Below are 26,367 nucleotides of genomic sequence, written 5' to 3' on the forward strand. Positions count from 1 at the left end.
GATTTGGCACAGTTATAAAAAGAGAAAGACAAAGCTAAGAGAAAACTGTTATCAAGTGTTAATTAAATGAGATAATTGGTACATTGTTAGAATATTTAATGTGTTTTTAGAGAGAGAGAGAGAGAGAGAGAGAGAGAGAGAGAGAGAGAGAGAGAGAGAGAGAGAGAGAGAGAGAGGGTGGATTTAGAAATGTTAGTCTGTTTTATTGTGGACATATTGGGCTATTACATGGGACCACTGTAGAAAGTACAGAAATATTGACCAAAACCATAATGGTCAACATTTGACCAGTAACGACAGGAATTGAATGTCTCACAATAACAAGGTAGTGCTTAATAAAAATAAAGATAAAGAAAGTTTATTTTTAAATGTAAAACTTGGAAATATTTATTTCAGAGGCTCCAAAGTTTGAGGACAGGCGTGTAAAAACAGAGGCTACATGTCAGGAATTAGGGGCTGCATCTCAGGTAATAGGTGAGTATAAAATAATAGTTCCCAATTGATTTCTGTAAGGTTTTCTTCCCCCGAGTATATTGTGCTTGAAGGAATAACTGAAAACAGCTTCCATTCCTCTTTTCCAATTGAACGATTATCTGTATAATAATTGAATTAAAGATATCGATTTGCTGAGAGTTTATGAAATACTCATTGAGGTTAATGCTGTTGGTAATAATGTTCAAATTAGAAGACACGAATAGAGTTAATATTGTCATTTGGTGACGGAACGCATCTTCATCATCATCATCATCACCATTGTTTAACGTCCGTTGTTATAGTAGCATGGGTCAGACGATTTCAATGGCAAGGCAGTAGGCTGCGCCAGGCTCCAATGTGATCTGGCAAGGTTTCCACATATGTATGCCATTCCTAACGCCAACCACCCCGAGAGTGTGGTGGGTGCTTTTTACGTGCCACCGACACAGGAGCCAGTTGAAGTGGGGGCTGGCATTGACCATATTCAGATGGTACTTTTTACGTGCCAACGGCACAGGGAACCAGTCAGGCGGCACTGGCCACAAACAACGTTTGATTGTTGCTTATTACGTGCCACCGGCACGGGTGCCAGTCAGGCGGCACTGGCATCGGCCATAATTACAATTTGCATTTTGATTTCGATCTTCATTTGATTTTGATTTGTGATTTCTGGTTTTTGGTTTTACTTGATTCAGAAATTCTTCTTAAGCGCAACTTATCACTCTGTGATTCAAGGGTACTTCTAAAAGGGTCTGGTTATGCGACACTGGTATCGGCTATAGCTGTGATCTCACTTCACTTGCCGGGTCTTCTCAATCACATCATATTTCCAGAGGTTTCTGTCTCTTGCCATTGCCTCTGCGAGGCCCAACGTTCGAAGGTCGTTTCACCACGTCATGCCCTGTCTTCCTGGGTCACCCCTTTCCACAGGTTCCTTCCACTGTTAGGGTGCAACACTTCTTCCCACAGCTCTCCTCATCCATACCCATAACCATACACGTGCAGTTGTCTCTCTTGTACACCACATCTGATGCTTCTTATGTCTAACATTTCTCTCAGGCCTCTTCACTCTGCCTTGTGTGCACACTGACATCGTTGCGTTCAAATTATTTAATGAAAGATAGTCATTGTTATTTGACCAGGAAATGAATTAATCATTAGTATTTGGCAGTGGACTTGGTTATATCTTTCTTCGTTTGCTCATGGAACTACCATAATATTAGCTGTGCTGAGACACAATCATATTGATTATATGTTCTTTACTCAGATTATATACAATCTATATTGAGATCTAGTATTGCACCGTCAAGCACAGTGCCATTGTATCACATATATACCCAATTATCATGATAATTAATAAGCTATAATTCATTAACTCTCTTACATTTGTATGTCTGAAATGTAAACTTATTTTGTCATAGGAACATCATGTACCCTCACCTTACATTTTATATTTTGTTAGGGATCATGTTGGGGAAGGATGTGTGCAATTTGGCTTGTGGAGATGTTTTTTAGGGGACAGATTGTGTGCGGAGTGGAGGGTATGCACATAAAGGACATCTTTATGGGCTCAGTTTTACTTAATCAAAGAGGAATGTTGATTAGTGAATTCTAGAGATGAGAGGACAGTGCCATGCCATAGATTTGGCACAGTTACAAAAAGAGAAAGACAAAGCTAAGAGAAAACTGTTATCAAGTGTTAATTAAATGAGATAATTGGTACATTGTTAGAATATTTAATGTGTTTTTAGAGAGAGAGAGAGAGACAGACATACAGACAGACAGACAGAGTGAAAAAAGAAAGAGAGGGAGAGGGTGGATATAGGATGTTAGTCTGTTTTATTGTGGACATTTGGAGATTACATGAGACCACTGTAGAAAGTACGAAATATTGACCAAACCATAATGGTCAACATTTGACCAGTACCGACAGGAATTGAATGTCTCACAATAACAAGTAGTGCTTAATAAAAATAAAGATAAAGTAGTTTATTTTTAAATGTAAAACTTGGAAATATTTTTTACAGAGGCTCCAAACTTTGAGGACATGTGTGGTACAAACAGAGGCTACATGTCAGGAATTAGAGGTTTCATCTCAGGCAATTGGTGAGTATAAAATAATAGTTCCCAATGAATTTCTATAATGTTTTCTTTCTTCCCCGAGTATATTGTGCTTGAAAGAATACTGAAACAGCTTCATTCCTATTTTCTAATTAACGATTATCTGTATAATAATTTGAATTAAAGATATCATTTACTGTGAGTTTATGAAATACCCATTGAGGTTAATGCTGTTGGTAATAATGTTCAAATTAGAAGACACAATAGAGTAAATTTGTCATTTGGTCACAAGTATAATCAAGTATAATCTTGGAAATATTTATTTCAGCAAGGCCAATTTTGGGAGACAAAGAGGTCCAGACAGTAGAAGAGCCACGTGCTGAGTATAGAATGACATTACATAATTGATTTCTATAAAGTTTTAGCTTTTACTGAGCTTTTTGGTCAATAGAATGACCGAGAACAGATACCACTGCTACATTTCATTTGAATGCTTAGCTATAAAGAAATTCTGTTCTTCTACAACAACATGAATATCCAATAAATGTACTTTATGCAAACATCTGTTACTCATTCACTCGCAGAAAGAAAGATACAAAAATTAAATATAACCCTGAACCGTTCTCTCCCGTTAAGGAGAATATTCGCCCTGTTTGTCATCTCATTTGTACTCATTCATTCTCTCTCTCTCTCTCATGCTCTTTCTCTCCGTCTTTTCAAGAAAGATGCTGGTTAAAAGTTTTCAATACAATAAATGATATCATCTTCATCTTTTCTCATCTGCTCTCCTCTCCATGCTCCCATACACTATGTGGGTCATCACTGTCCAAGTCAGTTGTATCTGAAATTAACTGCCAACCGTCATTTGTTGAGGAAAACATCTCACTTAAACATTGCAGCTTTTCTAAGGTGGTAGACCCTTTCTAACCCCAACCACTTTATAAAGGGTCCTGGGTATATTTTATTGTCGCACAAGCATTAGAAATGATCATCAATTCCCCAACAATATCAAACGTTCCTTTCAAACTTGTGGTGTCATCTTTCCTAGTTTCCACCAACCACTTCCTAGTGTGTTCTGGGAGCATTTAATTATAGCACAAGTAGTAATCAAGTTGTGTTACATTCTATATAATTAGACGGTCCTCACTATTCTATGATGTTTTGGTTCACTGAAGCTGATGACATTTCAGGAGGTGAGAAGGGAATGTGATGACAAAAGTATCAGGATGCGGGGAGAGAAATTTGCAATACCCCCTCTCCTGGCTGTGGGGTCTTTGTCTTACATGTCTTTTGGCTAAATATGCCAGTACTTGTGCTTTATAAAAAGGGGCCACGTACACTTTGTGAGGTGGTTGGCATCAGTAAGAGCATCCTACAGTAGAAACCATGCAAAAGAAACCATCTGGGGCCTGGTGCAGTTGTCTGGCTTGTCAGATCCTGTCAAGATTTCCAACCCATTCCAGCATGGAAAACAAACTTTGAATATTGATGATGAGGATGATGATGCTGTCTTCCAGTAACTCATCATAATTCTTTGTCTTAGATTGTTACAGTAGTTTCCTGTCTGGTATAACATATTAGCTCAGTATAATAATATTGATTGTGAAAACCGGTTCAGTGATTTTGATAACATTCATATTGAACAGAGAACATATGTTCACATTTGAACAAAACATTGATGCTAGCATATGCAATACATGGAAAGGAATGAACGTATGAGATTCCAGTGTGACTTGAACTTACAACACTTTTCTAACTATATATATATAATTATCGCTTGTTACGATGTTTGTATAACGTTTACTGTCCATATAGACATCGTTATACTGACAATTGTTGGCTTTGAGATGGTTTCAGTTGTAAGAGAGTCACTGTTTTCAGTCTTCCACATTTTGGTTTTACTTCCGACTTGATTGTTCTGTTGAAATTAGATCATGGAACCTGGTCATTGTTATCTGACCAAGAAAAGAATTCATCATTAGTATTCGGTACTGGAAATGGTTACATTTTTCTATGGTTTCTCATGGAACTACCATAATATCAACTGTGCTGAGACACAACCATATTAATTGTAACAAATGTCACATGTTCTTCCACACAGATTTTATACAATCTATATTGATAGTTAGTGTTTTTATGCTGCATTAACATGATAATTAATCAGCTATCATTCATTAACTCTCTTAAACTTGTCTGTCTGAAAGTTTCATAGCATTATCTTGTACCCTCATCTGATATTTTACACCTTTTACCCTCAAAGTAAACATAACTTTTACATGGGTACACAACCACATCCCTACGAACTAGTTTTTACAGCTGTATGCCCTTCCCACACATAATAAAGTGTTGATTATCAATAACTATAATGAAATTATACTATAAAACGTAAAGCTTGAAAAATTTCATTTCAAAGACTCCAACTTCTGTGAAGGATGCCTTGACAACATCACAGCCAGTTGGTGAGTAGCAAATAACAGTACCTCATGGATTTCTATAAATTTAACCTTCACCTGAGCATTTGTAGTTTATCAGAATGACTGAGGACAAGATCCATTCCTAATTTACATCTGAAATATTAGCTGTATAATAATTCTATTAGACATTTTGATATCAATGGAATTTCACAAATATCCAACGGGGTTGGCATGGTTCGGAAAATGGATAATTTAGAAGACAATAGAATTAATACTGTATTTTGAAACGGAGGACTAAATATGTAGTTACTAAGTTTACTGATAGGTTATTGCTGTTGTTGCTATTTAAGCAAATATCTCTCATAATGTGACAGATTTACAATGAAATGTGTTCCTTATGTGAACACCCTGCCTTTTTGTTTCACTGATAATAAATTTATCATTACATCCCCTAAACATTGTCTTTATCCATGTAAAAGTATTAGGTTTGATGTTGAGACAACCGTTCTCTCTCTCCCTCTCTCTCCAAGATAGACACTGATGACCCTCATCCTTCATCATCTGATGTCTATGCTCCGATCGATTGGATAGATGATTCCTATCCATGTCAGTTCTTATTAACAAATACTGTCCGCCTTGATTGGATGAGGAACACATTCCGGCTTTTCTATGGTGATGTGCCTTTCCTAACATCAACCGCTTTAAAAAGTCCTTGGGCACAATTTTGCTCCAAAAGCACTAGAAAAATGATCATGTTGTCAACAAAATTAAACGCTCCTCTTTAACTTCTACAGGAAATTCTGTTTGCAGATACTGAGAACAAAGCTAAATACAATAAAGATGAACTGGATGGATATATGCAGAGATCCAAAGCAAAAGCAATGATTCCCATTCATAGACAGTTTGAAATGTCCATTGAAACCAGCAATCAAATACCTATTGATTAGTTCAGACTAATTTCAACTTGAATATAAATGGCAAGATTTACAAGGTTGTATTCACAAAGAGATCAACTGTAAATCTACAGAATAATGAATATGGGACTAAAAGTATCTCGAAGACTGGAATCCTCTGGCATTCCTGCTGGGTGGAACATGTGTCTTAAATCTAGGATGTGATACAAGACGGAAAGAAGAATAAAAGGGATTGAATGTTGTGTGATTTGATCTGGTTTATGGTTCTCTAGCAAACAAATTGTTGATGGAAGCAGTGGACCTGTTTTATATATGAGAAAAGATTAAGGATCTGATGAGGAGCTGCTATAACAATTTCAATATGCAGTTCATGAGGAAAACTTTCTCGATAGACTGGTATCATTTTGAAACGGGAATTGCTGTAGTTTTCTACAAATCAGTCATTTGGTTTGTGATTGTTATGGAGATGTTACTTAAATCAGCAGATTGATAAGAAATGGCTCAAAGGAAAACCACTCGAGAAGACATTAATGGATTACATAACAATAGTAACAACAAATAAAGGATATGCAAATAGTTCTGGATTAACTGGGTAGACTGAGGAACTTGGTGAAGAATGTGCTTCAATGCAAATGGGTAATGACCCGTCATTTGTGAAAGGTCAGCAGAAACAAGTGAAGGTCAAAATAGCAGGAGAAACCCTGATGAAGTTTAAAGGGAACTTGAAAAACTATTACGACGATGGTAAACTACCTATTTTGCAATAATAGTAAAGGCATTGAGATCACGTCACAGAACGAAGATGGGTTAAAAGAAATAAATTGCCAAACATTCTGGAAAATAAAAGATTTGGAGCTCGCACTTTGTATTCCCGTCTTTCTTATATATTTTTGAGTATCAGTCCTTTTGTACCATTTCAGATGTCTTCACTGCATTAATGTGTAGATGTCCAGTTGTATGTAGTTAATGGGGTTTTGTACAAGTGTGCAGTGTTTTAGGACACCTGATATCACTTTTTGTTTCATCTGTGGAGAACTGATCATTGCTCACCTTTATTAAGGAGTCTTAAAATATTCCCTGCACCAGATAATGACCAGGTGATCTGGGATGTAGGATGATAAAATTCAGATTTTCCAACAGCAAAGAGAACTGGTATTATGTTTATTTTACTTGAAGTGGTGTGTCATGCATTTGTGACGAGATCTTTGGAGACCACATTGGATGATATTGCACTTTAGCAGAAGATGAGGAGAATGGTGGTTAGTGAAGTCTAGAGTTCAGAGGACAGTCGCATGTCATAGATTGGTTCAGAGATATATCAAAGGAGAGAGAGAACTATGAGAAGAAACAGTCTCATGAAATGATAATTAAATAAATAATTGCAACATTGTTAGATTATGTAGGATGTCTCTTTAAAGAGAAACAAAGTTTCGGAAAGTTAGTCTATTTTGTTGCGGGCCTAAATATTGAGCTATTACCTGGTCCCACAATGGAAAGTATAAAAATACTGAGCAAAACCCTAGTGGTCACCAGCCAACCACTGATGATAACAATGTCCCACAACAATAAACTACAGAATATTTATAGAGATAAATAAGTTTTACAATAATTATATAACTTGGAAATATTTATTTCAGAGAGTCCAGTTCTGAAGGAGAGGATCTTCTGAGAGTGGCTAAGAGGTTAGGAAGTGATTGGTGGCAAGTGGGTGAGTATATTTGATTTCTCTATATATTTACTTTCACCCATCTATTTTATTTGTCAGAATGAATGAGAACAAGTTACATTCCTCATCCCATTGATAGGTTATCTGTATGACAATTTTTATTACGATATTCCTGATATTTCATAAAATATCCACTGAGGTTAGCATGGTTGGTAATAATGGATAAACTAGAAAATAAAATGGCGTTTAATATTATCTTTTGGAAGAGGAACTAAATATATTGTTTAAGGGTAAACAGATGAGTGAATTTGTTTTACATTTTCTTTAGGTTCACTGTTAGGTTATTGTAATGAAGGACAAGTACCAAAGTTAACATCTAAAACAAAGCATCTTTCTTCAAACAGAAGACTTTGAGTTTGGTTCTTCTTGCAGCCATTATTTATTGGATTATTGTGTTGGAAGCTGATAATTCCAATTTAGATTTGTCATTTTGCAATGACTTTACCACATGACATATGTCTGTAAATGCTTCAATAAAAAGAGATTTAATAAAGGTGACACAGCGAAATCCTATCATTCTCCTCAGGCGAAAACAGAGAATTCCTTTAAGGGAATTTACCAGAAAATGAACATTCACAAGTCAAGCCGAACTGGAGGTGGCATCTCTCATTGAGACTGACATAATAATAACTGAATAGGCTCTGTAGAATTGATTGAACCTGGAGTTCATTGGAGAGTTTGAAATGGGTTGAATTTGACTTAGAATTATCGACTGTTGGACAATCACTGATCATTCGATTTCTAGTGTCCTCTTGGGAACTTTGCAAAGTAGTAGATGGCACAGAGGGACAGTACTTTCATGACCCTTTGAATACCAGGTCTGAAATCTACCAGAATAAGACAGATATATGGGATTCCTCTAAAGGGTCTTTGGAGTAATGTTACTCAATAGGATTTATAGTTCAGGATCTGGGAGTCTCTCCAGGTTGAGCCACGTCTCCTCCACATCTGTGGTACCTCGGACATGTGATCAGGGTGTTGCAGGAATGAATTACAGGACATGTTCTCAAAGTCAAACCAATGGAACAGGATACCGAGGGGGAGGCCAAGAAAGAAATGGTTGGATGATATCCATAGTCTTAGTTCTTCACATCATAGAATACAAGCAGAATGTCTAATGATGGATGCTTCTGATAGGACCCTATGGAGGAGGTGCCTGAGGACTCTTTCCCCACAGCCCTTTCAAGAATATTGAGCAGAGGAAATGGATGGATCATATGCTTTCTTCACTGTTGGAGGTCAATGTTAATTCTTGAGGTTCTGATATACTTTTGCCTTCACAAAAGTTTTCCTGCCCTCGTTTACCATATATTTTCTCAAGTATAATTTTCAATTAATTTTCTTTAAAAATCTCGTTTAATTCAAACTCTTTGTTATTTTTGTCAATAGAAAACAATGTCTTATATTTTTCATGTTTCTTAGCTATTTCTTTTTTTACTTCTCTATTGATAAAGTTTGTTTGTTATATTCATAACAACCTACAGTACACAGCGTTTTATGTTATTGTCAATGTTGTTGCATTTATTTCTTATTGTTGTGTCTTTTGCAGCGATTTTTTTAGGAGTTGATACAACTGAACTGAAAATTGATGATGAGTCTATTGACACTGTAAAACAAGGCTACCTGATGCTTCGCGAATGGTTCAAAAATTGCGACCCAGAAACACGGACACACGCAACATTAAGTGCAGCTCTTGAAGAAGCTGAATGTTTCGCTGCGATGGAATGTCTGTCATTAGACGCAAAGTGAATTTCCATGTAACTGTTGTTGTTTAGCTTCAGATTAACCTTGACCAAACAGAGTCTTTTGATCAAACGCATTCCAGCCAGGACCATCATGCCTATTTCCAAAGAGAACCCGCAACCATCTCGTCCAATATGCCCTTCTGTACAGTGATATCGTGTGAATTTAGCTGCTAATTCTAGCAGGTATATCAACCACATTGTGATCCCATCACTGGTTTTGTTCCTTTGTTAAAAATTCACTTTTAAAATAAAGACAAACTTTGAAATGTTCATTTATTGTTGTTGCTGTTGTATATCTATCTAATCCCATCCCTATATTGTTATATAGACAGCTTTAATATCTTCTCCTATATTGATAGTTATCTACCTTCATTTTAGCTGAGAGTAGAATGCCTGGATATATATATTGATGTCTTTTTCCTTTATATATCCTATAGAGATAGTATTTCTATATAATACATGATGTATCTAAGGATATATCTCACTTTGTCCTGTTGTGGTTTAAGACAGGCCTCTCCAAAGTGGCGGTGGTTGAATAAAAATTCAGGGGGTTTGAGTGCAATATACAATATTTTAATTTTATATTCTTACTTTATGACCTTCGTTATTTACTAATGACTGCAATTTTCGTCAGTAAAATAAAACTTCACTATTATACATATGAAAATAAATCCAAAAAATTATAATTAAACAATAGCTGTGCTGAAAAATTGTGAGATAATAAAATAATGACACAACATTTGTTGTTTTAATTGCATGTGATTGTGGAAAAGCCACAGTGTCTCCCTCTTTTTAAATAACTTCAGATAAAGGAAGAGTACAATTCTTCCCTACAATATTTACCTTCATATTACTCCACTGTTATTACATGTTATTTTAATTGAAATTAGATTTCAAGTTCTTACAGCAGAGACCAAGATTAAATAAGTAAAATACATGAGACCTTTATGTACATTATAAGATGTGACAGGAAGCTCTACCGAGCAGACTTTTGTGGAATTGGAAAGAAGACTCATAAGTATTCTCCACTTTTTATTGGATTCTTTTGTGATAGAAGTGAACAAACCTGATTGTTTTTAAATTAAATAATCAAGATATTTAAATTAGATAAAATAAACTTTATTCAGAAATTGATAATTACTTTTAAAGCAAACCGAAATTTTACCGGTGAGTGTGTTAAATAATAAGGCACTAAAAGAGAATGACTCTCCCCAGACACAACAAAATTATTTTGTATCAAACTTTGTACAAAATTATTCCAAATAAATTGATAACATAAGTTTCTGATTTTTTTCTTGGATAACTGGGGGAGAAATGCTTTTCACACATTATATGCAATGTAATACACAACAAAAAAATAAAGCTGTCCAAAGCTATAGGTTACTGTTTATATAGACCAGCTGGAGAAAATTTAGTTTTAACATTTAATGCGTAGCAATAAACTCATTTATAAAAGTGTTAGTTTTCTATAAATTGAGAAAACGTAAGACTTTTAGTGACTTTATAAAACTAAAAGAGTAACTTCTTCAAACTTTGGTGACCCCAGACAAATTCCTTTACTGACGGAGATATTCGTCTTGTTTTGGTCAATGACTGTCAAAGTAATTTTCATATTTTAAAAGCATCAAAAGGAAAATATGTTGCCCAGAGAAGAGAGGTTGAATTTGTCAAATTATAAAAGCACAGAGAATAATGATGGACTGGACATTTTCTTTAGGTTAATGATCAGAGGATCCTTAAACAGATGCTATATGCTAAACTTCTGTATGGAGAGAGCCCCCAGCAGAAACGAAGACTACGATTTAAGGACTGTGTATGTATATATATATATAAACTGAGCGGATACTTACCAGGCTGAAAAAATTACTTTAATGAGGTCAATTGGTTCGACTAAAATCCTGCAAGGCGGTAACCCAGCATGGCCACAATTCAATGACTGACAAAAGAAAAAAAAAAGAGGCAATATACGAAAATTGTCATCGATGTCAACAAGTTCCCGTCGCTCTTTCACAAATTCAGCGAAGCAGAAATGAAAGCACACACACACACACTCATACACTTTCTTCAGAACGTCACAGTTTTATGGTCAACATTTTTAAAGCATAAATAGCTACGAGTGTGCGTCTTTGCATGTATCTATATGTGTGGGTGATAGGACGGGTGGGTGTTTGAGCACAGTCCACCCATACCCAAGGTGGTCGCATCGTCTCATGTGACCCAGCCACGAGTGTTCCGGATCCCATTAATGAACTCATTTGCATACAACCAGTCAGAGCTCACCTTCAACTTGTTGTCAGGTTAACAAACAGGAGTGTCTGTAGGGGAAGTAGCTCGCTTACCAACCACATGATTCCAGGTTCAATCCCACTACATGGCACCATGGGCAAATGTTTTCTACCATAGCCTCGGACCGACCAAAGCTTTGTCAGTGGATTTTGTACACGGAAACAGAAGGAAGCCCGTCGTATATATGAATATATATATATATATATATATATATATATATATGTATGTATGTATGTATGTTTCTGTGTCTGTGTTTGTCCGCCCAGCATAGTTCCACAACCAATGCTGGTGTGTTTACGTCCCTGTAACTTAGCGGTTCGGCAAAGGAGACCGATAGAATAAGTACTAGGTTTAGAAAGAATAGGTCCTCTGGTCGATTTACTCGACAAAAGTCGGTGCCCCAGCATACAACCATATATGTATATACATATATATATATATATGTAATATATATATATATGTATATATATATGTATGTATATATATATGTATGTATGTATATATATATGTATGTATATATATATGTATGTATATATATATGTATGTATATATATATATATATATATATATATGTATATGTATATATATCTTTATATATATGTATATGTATATATATCTTTATATATTATATATATATATATCTTTATATATATATATGTATATGTATATATATCTTTATATATATATATATGTATATATATCTTTATATTATATATATATATATATATGTATATATCTTTATATATATATATATATATGATATATATATATATATATCTTTATATATTATATATGTATATATCTTTATATATATATATATATGTATATATATCTTTATATATATATATAGTATATATATCTTTATATATATATATATATATATAATATATATATATATACCTTTATATATGTCTATATCTATCATTATATATATCTATATCTATCTATCTTTATATATATATATATATATATATCATCATCATCATCATCATCATCATTTAACGTCCGCTTTCCATGCTAGCATGGGTTGGACGGTTCAACTGGAGTCTGGGGAGCCCGAAGGCTGCACCAGGCCAGTCATATCTGGCAGTGTTTCTACAGCTGGATGCCCTTCCTAACGCCAACCACTCCGAGAGTGTAGTGGGTGATTTTATGTGCCACCGACACAGGTGCCAGACGAGGCTGGCGAACGGCCACGCTCAAATGGTGTTTTTTATGTGCCACCGACACAGGTGCCAGACGAGGCTGGCAGACGGCCACGCTCGGATGGTGTTTTTATGTGCCACCGACACAAGTGCCAGATGAGGCTGGCGAACGGCCACGATCGGATGGTGTTTGTTACGTGCCCACAGCACGGAGGCCAGTCGATGCGGTACTGGCTACGGCCACGTTCGGATGGTTTTCTTGTGTGCCACCGGCACTGGTACCATAAAGATACAAATTCCATTGATGTTCATCTATTTTGATTTGGTTTGATTTTCACTTGCCTCAACAGGTCTTCACAAGTGTCATAAGAAGGAAGGTATGCACAGGTGGACTGACTACGTCCCAGGTAGGGGCCACGGGTTATGGCCTGACTAGTCTTGCCGGGTCTTTGGATGGTGTTTTTATGTGCCACCAACACAGGTGCCAGATGAGGCTGGCGAACGGCCACGATCGGATGGTGTTTGTTACGTGCCCACAGCACGGAGGCCAGTCGATGTGGTACTGGCTACCACCACGTTCGGATGGTTTTCTTGTGTGCCACCGGCATTGGTACCACAAAGATACAAATTCCATTGATGTTCATCTATTTTGATTTGTTTTGATTTGATTTGATTATGATTATGATTATCACTTGCCTCAACAGGTCTTCACAAGTGTCATTTGATTTGATTAGATTAGCACTTGCCTCAACAGGACTTCACAAGTGTCATAAGATGGAAGGTATGCACAGGTGGACTGACTACATCCCAGGAAGGGGCCACGGGCTATGGCCTGACTAGTCTTGCCGGGTCTTCGGACAGGTGCCAGATGAGGCTGGCGAACGGCCACGATCGGATGGCGTTTGTTATGTGCCCACAGCACGGAGGCCAGTCGATGCGGTACTGGCTACAGCCACGTTCGGATGGTTTTCTTGTGTGCCACCGATACTGGTACCACAAAGATACAAATTCCATTGATGTTCATCTATTTTGATTTGGTTTGATTTTCACTTGCCTCAACAGGTCTTCACAAGTGTCACACACTTGCCTCTGCCTCAACAGGTCTTCACAAAGTGTCACACACTTGCCTCTGCCTCAACAGGTCTTCACAAGTGTCACACACTTGCCTCAACAGGTCTTCACAAGTGTCATAAGAAGGAAGGTATGCACAGGTGGACTGACTACGTCGCCGGGTCTTCGGATGGTGTTTTTATGTGCCACCGACACAGGTGCAAGATGAGGCTGGCGAACGGCCACGATCGGATGGTGTTTGTTGTGCCCACAGCACGGAGGCCAGTCGATGCGGTACTGGCTACGGCCACGTTCGGGTGGTTTTCTTGTGTGCCACCGTCACTGGTACCACAAAGATACAATTCCATATATATATATATATATATATATATATATATATATATATATATATATATATACATACATACGTACATACATACATACATAAATACATACATATATAGGTGTATATACCCACACACGCATATATACTATCTAAAACAAAATAATCACCTGATCAAGTCCAAAGGTTTGTACTAGATATTGTTATTACTTTATATAGTTGTGGCGTGTAATTAAATGTAAAATATAAGCTAGTCAATGTTTATTTGTTAAAGGTATCAGCAGAAGCTTGCATGCGTATGTGTGTCTGTTGGTGCGCCAATGCTCGTGTCCCCTTCGCAAGCGAAAAACGAGCCCGTTTCAATTCGAAACTGTCACGTCGGTTTTATATGACTAAGATGTTATTTTTTAGTTATCTCCCTTAATTAAAGAATATACACTTTTGGCACTATTTGCTCTTTTAATCTCTCACTTGTTTCAGTCGTTTGACTGCGGCCATGCTGGTGCACCACCTTTAGTCGAGCAAATCTACCCCAGGACTTATTCTTTGTAAGCCTAGTACTCATTCTATCGGTGTCTTTTGCCGAACCGCTAAGTTGCATCGTGTGGCGTTGCTTTTACAAGGCAAGTTTGATGTGAAGGTATGGAAGGAAGATTTTTTTCTGGGTTTACCAGCGGCACATGCTGCACATTGTAGGGACCAATTATGCGCTCATCTCTTTTAGAGCAGTCTTTTACAGTGCAATGGTTGCTGTCATCACGACTGTTCCAAAAATACAAGAAGTGCATATTTTTTATGTATTCCAGCTGCAGTCCTAGGAGGAGGAAAATCATCTTTAAATCACCAGAAATATTTCACTTATGAACTGAGTAATTAACTCCTTTCAGAATGAGTTCCATCGATTCATAAGTTTCTTCCATACCGATAGCATGACCCACAGGAATGGAAGGTTTTTCATTACCATTATGTAACAGCACAGCTTCGAGGCTAACCTTACTCGAGTCTTTAAACATTCTCCATTCGTTAGTCACATACACTTGTCGTAGTTTTTGCATAAGTGCATTAACGTTAGTGCAGAAACAAGCATTATTTTCTTGCTTGAAAAAGACAGATAAGCCTTCATGGCGAGAATGGAAAATAGAAATTTTCGCACCTTACTGTTGGAGATTCCGTTGCTGTAGTCTGGATCCCAAAACTTCTGCCTTCTCCTTTGACAATGGTAGGTCTTTTACTAAATCATTCAAATCTTCTTGATTAAACAAGCTTGGCTCACTTTTCTTAGAATCAACTACGTACTCTCCATTATTTACATCATTTACATTTGACGGATATTTGTCCTCATCTGGTTTGTTGTTAACACAACATTTCGGCTGATATACCCTCCAGCCTTCTTCAGGTGTCTTGGGGGAATTTGAAACCTGAGTTCACATTCCTAAGGTATTTTTCAATGTTGTTGTTATTATTATCATTATTATTATTATTATTATTATTTTATTATTATCATCATCATCATTATTATTATATTATTATTATCATTATTATTATTATTATTATTATTATCTTTATATATATATATATTATATATATATATATATGTTAAAGTTTCAGCCCAGAGCTACGGCCATGCTGATGACAGCATTTATATGTACCTGTATCTAGAGTTATATTTCTCTCTCTCTCTCTCTTTCACTCTCTCACTCTCTCTCTCTCTCTACTCGCTCACATATATGTATATATACAATAGATAGATAGATAGATAGATAGACAGATAGATAGATAGATAGATAGATAGATAGATAGATAGATAGATAGATAGATAGATAGATAGATAGATAGATAGATAGATAGATAGATAGATAGATAGATAGATAGACAGACAGACAGGCATAAAGACGAGAATGTGTATATTCCTACATTTCTGAGGTCCTACATAAGTAGCAGGCAACAACACAAGCCTACGTAAGCACAGACATAAACGAAGAGAAAGAGAGAGAGGGGGAAAGAAAGAGAGAAAGTGAGCGAGAGCGAGATAGAGTGAGAAGGGGAGGGTTACGGAAAAGAAAGACTGAGTGAAGAAAGGTTTGGGGTGAGAGAGAGAGAGAGAGAGAGAAGAAGAAAAGAGGTGAAAATGACTAACACTCATTTTAAATCAATTTTTCCTTATGACGTCATAATCTCTCTGCCTGACATCGTCCGACACCTTAACATTCAGTCGAATTATCTGTCTATACACACACATAGACAAGCTTTATAGATATAGGTGTGACTGTGTGAAAGAGATTTCAGGTTCAGTTCCACTGCGTGACACCTAGAGAGATTTTTTTTCCGGTTTTTTTTTGCTATAACCAAATACCTGTTTGTGGGTTTCAGAGACGGTCAGTGAAAGAAGCGTACGATATGTGTATATATATATATATATATATGTGTGTGTGTGTATATATATATATATATATATATATATATATACATTTATATATATATATATATATATATATATATATATATATATATATATATATTATATATATATATATATATATATATATTATATATATATATATGTGTGTGTGTGTGGAGACGCAATGGCCCAGTGGTTAGGGCAGCGGACTCGCGGTTTCGATCCCCAGACCAGACGGAAACTGAAAGAAGCCTGTCGTATATGTATATGTATATGTGTGTGTCTGTGTTTGTCCCCCCAACATCGCTTGACAACTGATGCTGGTATGTTTACGTCCCCGAACTCACAACGTAACGACAAACGAAATACCGCAAAGCATTTCGCCCGGCGTGCTAACGATTCTGCCAGTTCGCCACAAATCTGTAAACTCTGTTGTTGAAGACATGGGAATTGCCGATTATCTGGTTGAGTTCTTAAACTCACTGGATCCACAACGAGCTCCCCCTCGTTGCCTTCGATTGAAAATGAGCGCTCCAATCATGTCTCTGCAGACCTTTTCCCAACCGAAGCTGTGCAGTGGTACAAGAATTGTTGTGAAGAAATTAACGAGAAATATCATAGAAGCCACAATAATTTTTGTCTTTGGAAAAGGTGAAGATATATTTATGCCTCACTTAAGTTTAATACCTTCAAATATTCGCATCGAATTCAAACGACTTCAATTTCCAATACGTCAGTCTCTTGCGATGTCCATTGATAAGTACCAAGATCAGACTTTCAAAGTTACTGCTTTGCAATTAGAGAAGGGTTGTTTTTTTACAAAGACATATGCTGGGGTTCCAGAGTGGGGAGCAAAGACAATTTTATCATTTTCACCCCTACAGGTAAAACTCAAACCAATGTCTGTTAGGACGTTTTTAGCATGGGATCAACGAACAAGATTTGCAGAATGAATAAAAACTTTGAATTGAAATTGTCAACGCAACACTATATTCGCATAAGAAAATGTATTTCTATTTTTTGGTTGTTGTAATACTTAAGTTCAATAATTCTGTTGTTTCTGGAGAGAATCCTTTTCGTTTTGTGCCTTATTATGTAAAACACTCACCGGTAAAATTCCCACTTTTTTCTTATTTTTATTGTCCTAAAATTTTCGTTGCGTCTTGCAATCTCTCTCTCTCTCTCTCTCTCTCTCTATATATATATATATATATATATATATATATTATATATATATATATATATATATATATACCGGTGAATGTGTTATATTATAACATCCGAAAGGATGAAAGGCAAAGTCGACCTCGGCGGAATTTGAACTCAGAACGTAACGGCAGACGAAATACCTATTTCTTTACTACCCACAAGGGGCTAAACACAGAGGAGACAAACAAGGACAGACAAACGGATTAAGTCGTTTATATCGACCCCAGTGCATAACTGGTACATATTTTATGGACCTCGGAAGGATGAAAGGCAAAGTCGACATCGGTGGAATTTGAAACCAGAATGTAACGGCAGACGAAATACCTATTTCTTTACTGCCCACAAGAGGCTAAACACAGACGGGACAAACAAGGACAGAAAAGCGGATTAAGTCGATTATATCGAGCCCAGTGCGTAACTGGTACTTAATTTATCGACCCTGAAAGGATGAAAGGAATTTGAACTCAGAACGTAACGGCAGACGAAATACCTATTTCTTTAGTACCCACAAGGGGCTAAACACAGAGGGAACAAGCAAGGACAGACAAACATATTAAGTCGATTATATCGAGCCCAGTGCGTAACTGGTACTTATTTAATGGGCCCCGAAAGGATGAAAGGCAAAGTCGACCTCGGCGGAATTTGAACCCAGAACGTAACGGCAGACGAAATACTGCTAAGCATTTCGCCCGGCGTGCTAACGTTTCTGCCAGCTCGCCACATTAATAAAAGCGAAATTCCCATGTGCCTGTGACCCCTGTCCCTCAGTCTACATAGACATATTCTACCTTTTTGGAATCAGGATGATCCCAGGATTGAAACTCTGCTCTACATTTGGTTCTTGACGATCCAGCATTGGGATCTGGCTTAAAACCATTTTGGCTGCTATTTCTAGCAGTTGAAGCCACAGTGGGAGGTACAAGAGTTACGTCCCTTAGCTTAAGGTGTTACTGAGGAATTTTGTAGTTTTTTTCACATTTTTCAGTTACTAGACTGCGGCCACGCTGGGGCACCGCATTGAAGAATTGTAATCTAAGAAATTGACACAAGTTATTTCTTACTTCTGTCTGGTAGATTTTATTGGCCTCTTATAGCGAACCGCTAAGTCACATGGAGATAAACGTAAACGACAGACATACACACAAAGCCACTATACACGCACGCACACACACACACATACATACATACATACGTACATACATACGTATATACAGACGTACATACGTACATACATACATACATACATACATACGTAATACATGCATAATACATATATACATACACACATATATACATACATACATACGTACATATTTACGTACGTACATACATACACACATACACGTACATACATACATACATAATACATACATACGTACGTACGTACATACATACCACATACATACACACAGAAATGTATGTGTGTATATATATATATATATATATGTATATAAATATATATATCATCATCGTTTAACGTCCGTTTTCCATGCTAGCATGGGTTGGACGGTTCGACCGGGGTCTGGGAAGCCAGGAGGCTGGCAACGGCCACGATCGAATGGTGTTTTTTATGTGCCCCCAGCACGGAAGCCAGTCAAGACGGCGGTGGCATCAGTCACGTTGAGATGGTGTTTTGAAAGTGCCATTGGCGCGGGTATCAGAACTACAATTTCCATTTGATGTTGATGTACTTGACTCAATAGGTCTCCTCAAGCACAGCAGGTCACCCCACGATCCAAGGTAACCACAGCAGGCCGTCCTGCGATCCAAGGTATTTCCGATGGGTTGGGGCTGTTATGTGAAGCTGCTGCAGGAAACAGCCTCACGTTATTTGTCGGGTCATCGCAGTTACAGCATATCTCCAGATGTCTCGGTCTTTCGTCATTGCCTCTGTGAGGCCCAACGCTCGAAGGTCATGCTTAATCACCTCATTCCATGTCTTCCTGGGTCTACCTCTACCCCGGATTCCTTCAACTGTTTGGGAGTGGCACTTTTTCGCACATCTCTTCTCATCCATCCGGAGAACATGACTATACCAGCGCAAACATCTTTCTTGCCTGCCACATCCGATGCTTGTTATGTCCAGCATTTCTCTCATATATATATATATATATATATATATATATATCAACAATCAAGGAACGACCATAATAGGCCATTCACCCACTAGAAATAACAGCCAAAGCTTCAACCGCAAATAAAGATTAATTCCGTAAACAGGAGAAAATTTTAAAAAACATTTACCCTGTAATTTCTTGTACGATGTACCGTTTCATCTGCTGTTTAATGGTAAACTAACCTGATTAAATTAAATCAAGCCAATCTTCCATAGGCCCTCAGATTCTTCAGCAAGAAATAGCCAAGTCGGAACAGATATTTTCACGAGGCATTTCCGACCCTGCCAAGGCAATATCTGACCTAAAATTTTCAAATCGTCGCACTGTTTACGGAATTAATCTTTATTTGCGGTTGAAGCTTGGCTGTTATTTCTAGTGGGTGAATGGCCTATTATGGCCGTTCCTTGATTGTTGATGTTGAACTTAAAAATGGTCTGTGACTATTTAATTTTTTCCCACTAGGTCGCTGGTGGCAAAAGGAATTCTACAAAATTTTTTTTGCCACCCTATATTGATTAATTATGGATTTTCTGTTAATTCCGTAATGGAATCGGCGGCTTATATTTATTTGCTGCCGATAAATTTGGCGCGAGTGCGACGATTTGAAAATTTTAGGTCAGATATTGCCTTGGCAGGGTCGGAAATGCCTCGTGAAAATATCTGTTCCGACTTGGCTATTTCTTGCTGAAGAATCTGAGGGCCTATGGAAGATTGGCTTGATTTAATTTAATCAGGTTAGTTTACCATTAAACAGCAGATGAAACGGTACATCGTACAAGAAATTACAGGGTAAATGTTTTTTAAATTTTCTCCTGTTTACGGAATTAATCTTTATTTGCGGTTGAAGCTTTGGCTGTTATTTCTAGTGGGTGAATGGCCTATTATGGCCGTTCCTTGATTGTTGATGTTGAACTTAAAAATGGTCTGTGACTATTTAATTTTTTCCCACTAGGCCGCTGGTGGCAAAAGGAATTCTACAAAATTTTTTTTGCCACCCTATATTGATTAATTATGGATTTTCTGGTTAATTCCGTAATGGAATCGGCGGCTTATATTTATTTGCTGCCGATAAATTTGGCGCGAGTGCGACGATTTGAAAATTTTAGGTCAGATATTGCCTTGGCAGGGTCGGAAATGCCTCGTGAAAATATCTGTTCCGACTTGGCTATTTCTTGCTGAAGAATCTGAGGGCCTATGGAAGATTGGCTTGATTTAATTTAATCAGGTTAGTTTACCATTAAACAGCAGATGAAACGGTACATCGTACAAGAAATTACAGGGTAAATGTTTTTTAAATTTTCTCCTGTTTACGGAATTAATCTTTATTTGCGGTTGAAGCTTTGGCTGTTATTTCTAGTGGGTGAATGGCCTATTATGGCCGTTCCTTGATTGTTGATGTTGAACTTAAAAATGGTCTGTGACTATTTAATTTTTTCCCACTAGGCCGCTGGTGGCAAAAGGAATTCTACAAAATTTTTTTTGCCACCCTATATTGATTAATTATATATATATATATATATATACATATATATATATAAAATATTATTAGAGACAAAACCACTATTTTGCAAAGCAAACAAGGAAAGACTTAATCAATACATAAAATTTTAATAAATAGTCAAAAAAACCGCCACTACAATCGTTTCTTGTCTTGATCGACAATCTTCAGGTGGACTTCCAATCTAAAAAATCAAAATTTTAAAATATAAAAATAATAATTTTAAATAATTAAAGTATAAATGAAAAAATATAAGTATATAATCCATATATAACCTATATATAATCCATATCGAAAATATAGACAAATTACCACGAATTCCCTAAAAAAAACCATGATAAAACAAAACTCTTAAAAACATATAACGATAAAATCTCCCTTTGCTAAATTCTAAAACAAACCTATATAGTAATCCCCCTAACCTAAACATTCACACACAAATACACACACGTAAACCACAGACCCACGACTTATACACATACCTATACTAACTTATAAACCTCAATATACACCAAAACCCACTCCCTCCCCACACAGACAAATTAACACATACATCCCAAAACCTAAATAACAAACCCATATACACATTCACACACAAACACACACACACACGCAAAACACGCACACACAACAGATACATATACTCCCTCACATATACGCATATACATACTCACTAAACTCGACATATACAACAATACTTACACACCCACAAAAATCATTAAATACATTTATGAGCTTTAACTCAGCTTAGCAGCTCTAACAAACAACTTGCAGTAACCCAATCCCATTCTCTATGCCTACCTCACTACTACACTATTCCATTCACATTCCAAGCAACGCTAGTCCACCACCCGGTTATGCACGTGGCAAAACGAACACCACTCAAAAATTATGAATGAAACAATGTAAAAAAATAACCAACATCGAAAATAGACAAATTACCACGAATTACCTAAAAAAAACCATGATAAACCAAAACTCATAAAAGCATATAACGATAAAATCTCCCTTTGCTAAACCCTATAACAAACTTATATAGCAATCCCCCTAACCTAAACATTCACACACAAATACACACACGTAAACCACAGACCCAAGACTTATACACAAACCTATACTAACTTATAAACCTCAAAATACACCAAAACCCACTCCCTCCCACACAGACAAATTAACACATACATCCCAAAACCTAAATAACAAACCCAAATACACATTCACACACAAACACACACACACGCAAAACACACACACACAACAGATACATATACTCCCTCACATATACGCATATACATACTCACTAAACTCGATATATACAACAATATTTACACACCCACACTCATACAGATAAATAAATTAATTATACAACTAAAAACTCACAACCAATCTCATATACATAAACACTCCTATGAAAACAACATTAAATACATCGTAATTAACCAGAATATCAAAAATAACAATATGACATAAGGATAAATCAAATACATACTTACAATTCAGTTACAAATTATGAAGTGAAATTAAATTCTTAGCCGTTAAAAAACCAAACAAAAATTACGTTACCATAGAAATAACTTATGTAAAAAAAGAATACGCGCCATAGAAAGTAAACGTCATTCAAAATATGAATGGAGAAATATAATAAATGGAACTAAAAACTATATCACGTAGCAAACCAACGCTACTTAAAAAAATTTATTATGAATGGATTCTATAAAAACTACCATGAAAATCATTATATACATTTATGAGCTTTAGCTCACCCTAGCAGCTCTAACAAACAACTTACAGTAACCCATAACTATTCTCGATGCATACCTCACTACCACACTAATCCATTCACAATTCCAAGCAACGCTAGTCCACCACCCGGTTACAATTCCCAACTCCACCTATTCATTCACAATTTAAACGACGTTCCCTTCCACAACGCTACATATAAGCCTCAACATATACACCGGAGATACACTTACACATCCGTGCGGATGGGTGAGAGTATACATTAAGTGTAGTGATGGGGCTCCCATTTCTAAACAATTTGTACCTATGTGGTAGTCTCCATGTGTATATTCACGCACGGGTATAAATGCAGGGGGTACACGCTCACTTCATTTGCGTGTACCCCTCACATGTACATATGCATACTATTTTGGCTCGATATATGCAACAATGTAATCGCGCCCGTGTGTGTGAGCATTCACTGGTTGTGCAATTCACCCATCTGGGTGTGAGTGGGTGTAAACGTATCGCTGTGGAGGTCGAGCTTGATACGTATATATTAGTGTGTATTAGGGGTTGTACGTACTAATTATGTGCATGTGCTTCACGCACTTGCGTCCATGTATGGATGAATATATTGGGATTACTATGTGGGTGTAAATAGGGTATGGGGGGGAGTTTTGTCATTGTATGGGTGTGGGTTTCATTTATGATGGTGGTTAGTTGGTGATTATTAGTATGTTCTGTATATTTGGGTTAGTTATATATTATTCTAGTGTGTATAATTGTATACATATAATTGGTGTGAATGGGATTACTCCCATTTTTGGGGATGTATGTGTTTATTTATCCATGTGGGGCGGGAGTGGCCGTTAGGTGCATATGCTGAGGCTCACATGCAATCCCAAGTACAACGAATGAAGTGGGCACTTATATTTGTTATGGGTGTGTGTACTTTATTATAAAAGACAATACCCAAATAAAATCTGTCAATTCAACATACAATAAAAAACAAAATACAAAGGGATCTTAAACATTCACACATACATACAAAACTCAATAAAAACACCACTAAATAACACCCAAAACATATAAATATATCCTCCAATACATATAACAAATGCAAAATAAAAATACATAATAAAATAAAATAAAAATAAAAATAAAAAAATAAAAAAATCTAATATAAATTATTAAAGTTTTAACGTACCATAAACTGTTAAATTAATATACATTAAAAATGAACTAATTAAAACAAAGAAATATCAATAAAGACTAACTATAATTAAAGCCTAGACAACATAACCAAAAATATATTATCTAAACTAATTTAAACTAAACTAAAGTAACCTAAAAGGGAACTATTATTGCTATTTATCATGAAACTTATTATATAGGTAAAGTAACTTGTGTCTGCATTTTATTTTGCGCTCTTCACCAGTATTAAGTAAATTATCATACTTATAAAATAAAATTTCTTTAAACTCATTAGAGCATAAATAACAACAATTAGCTCCTATATTATAAATAATATTTTATAATATTTTATAATATTTTATAATATTTTACTATAAAATTGGATTTAATCCTAAATCTGATTTTTTTCCCTGTAAATTTGGATTTATTCCCTAATATTTATTATTATATATATATATATATATATATATATATATATATATATATATATATATATAATATATATATATTATTTTATTTTTATTTTATCTAGTTTCATCTCACGAGCTGTGGCCATGCTGGGGCACCGAAATTATATATATATATATATATATATATATATATATATATATTTTTGTTGAAATGGAAAGATGAATTATCTTGTTACAGATTATTTAAAAGTTTAACCGATACCTGGGTAGCAAAAATCACAGCAGAAAAAACATGGTTGGAGTTATGACCATAGGGTGTTGCAACCGTGCGTTTGTGCGGGTAATTGAAGTTTAATATAATTAGTGAATGGAAGAAATGGAGTTGAACGAAGACTGTACAGAATTCCTTTTATTACATTCTACACATGTTTCAAAGGCCACAATTTTCCAAATTCTGATTGAATAAGGATACCATATTGCAGCTTTCTCTTCAGGAAAATCCAGGAATTACGATGTCCAAACAAAAACAAAGGCGCAGCAAGCAATTCGAACAATAACGCTCCTTAAGAGCCCATGTATTGGGGCAAACTGTTTCTCAATATACGTTGAAATCGGGGGGTTGGTGGAGGCCGACAAAAAGGTCCGTTGGAATAAATCAAGGTCAGGCCGCGGTCAAATCTAGTAGGTGAGGAATTAATGAAAACAAGGGGTGTGAAGATATTCTGTGTAACCAAAATTAAAGCTCTGAATATTTTAAGAATTCAGGGTGTATTATTTAGGTGCGAGACACTACCTACCTACATGCATGTGTGTGTATGCTAGCCTGTGTATGCGTGGGGCGCGAGATAGTGAGCACTGCTGAAAATAGCCGGTCAGGCGGCTGAAATAATTCTGTGTTCGTGTGTCCGTCAGTGGCCTGCTTATCTAAATTAACATCGCCAAAAATCAGAGGGGTATATAACTCCTGCCCTTGCTTCTAAAAACCGACCAATCGCCCAAGGGGAGTAATTTCCCCTTGCAAAAATTGTTCAGAGATTTTTTTCAAAAAAAATTTTTTCAAAATTTATTTCCTTTTATTAGGATATCAAGGTGTTAATTGTCTTAGGTATCATTTATATGTAAGAAACGTATGACGCCGCCAATGGGGACATCGAAAAGCAGTCTGTAAAAGCCCGTTTACCAAACGGCCTCTGGCGAACAATATGTGGAAAAGCTCAGAGTTACAAAGATTACATATCCTTTATTCCATTCACTAATTATATATATATTATTATATATATATATATATATATATATATATATAATATATATATATATATATATATATATATATATATATATATTATATATATATATATAGGTATATAGAAAGATAGATAGATAGATAGATAGAGAGATAGAGAGAGAGAGAGAGAGAGATAGATAGATAGATAGATAGATAGATAGATAGATAGATAGATAGATAGATAGATAGATAGATTCATCTCTCTGTCTATATATCTACCCTCTTTGTAATGTTGGAAAATGGAATAAGTATAAAAATGAATATTGTCGATTTAATTTAAAATGTCCATATGTGGCTGAAGCGTGCTCTACATTTTAAAACTGACGTAATATTTACATTGTTTAATTAAATGAAGTAGCATGAAACGAGTAAACTA

At 36.0% G+C, this 26,367-nt stretch overlaps 1 long non-coding RNA gene across 2 annotated transcripts; it reads left to right on the forward strand.

The window, feature by feature from the left end:
- The first annotated feature begins 345 nt into the window (after nucleotides 1-345).
- LOC115230982 lies at nucleotides 346-9,606 on the forward strand. 2 transcript variants are annotated; one of them, XR_004997612.1, is made up of 4 exons: nucleotides 346-474; nucleotides 2,502-2,580; nucleotides 7,501-7,571; nucleotides 9,139-9,606. It is a non-coding gene; the product is annotated as an uncharacterized LOC115230982 (long non-coding RNA). The 2 variants fall into 2 exon arrangements; XR_003883475.2 differs by lacking the exons at nucleotides 346-474; nucleotides 2,502-2,580 and adding an exon at nucleotides 4,955-4,994.
- The last annotated feature ends 16,761 nt before the right edge of the window (nucleotides 9,607-26,367 follow it).

This window comes from Octopus sinensis, unplaced genomic scaffold, assembly GCF_006345805.1.
Source record: "Octopus sinensis unplaced genomic scaffold, ASM634580v1 Contig16953, whole genome shotgun sequence".
Classification (NCBI taxonomy): Eukaryota; Metazoa; Mollusca; class Cephalopoda; order Octopoda; family Octopodidae; genus Octopus; species Octopus sinensis.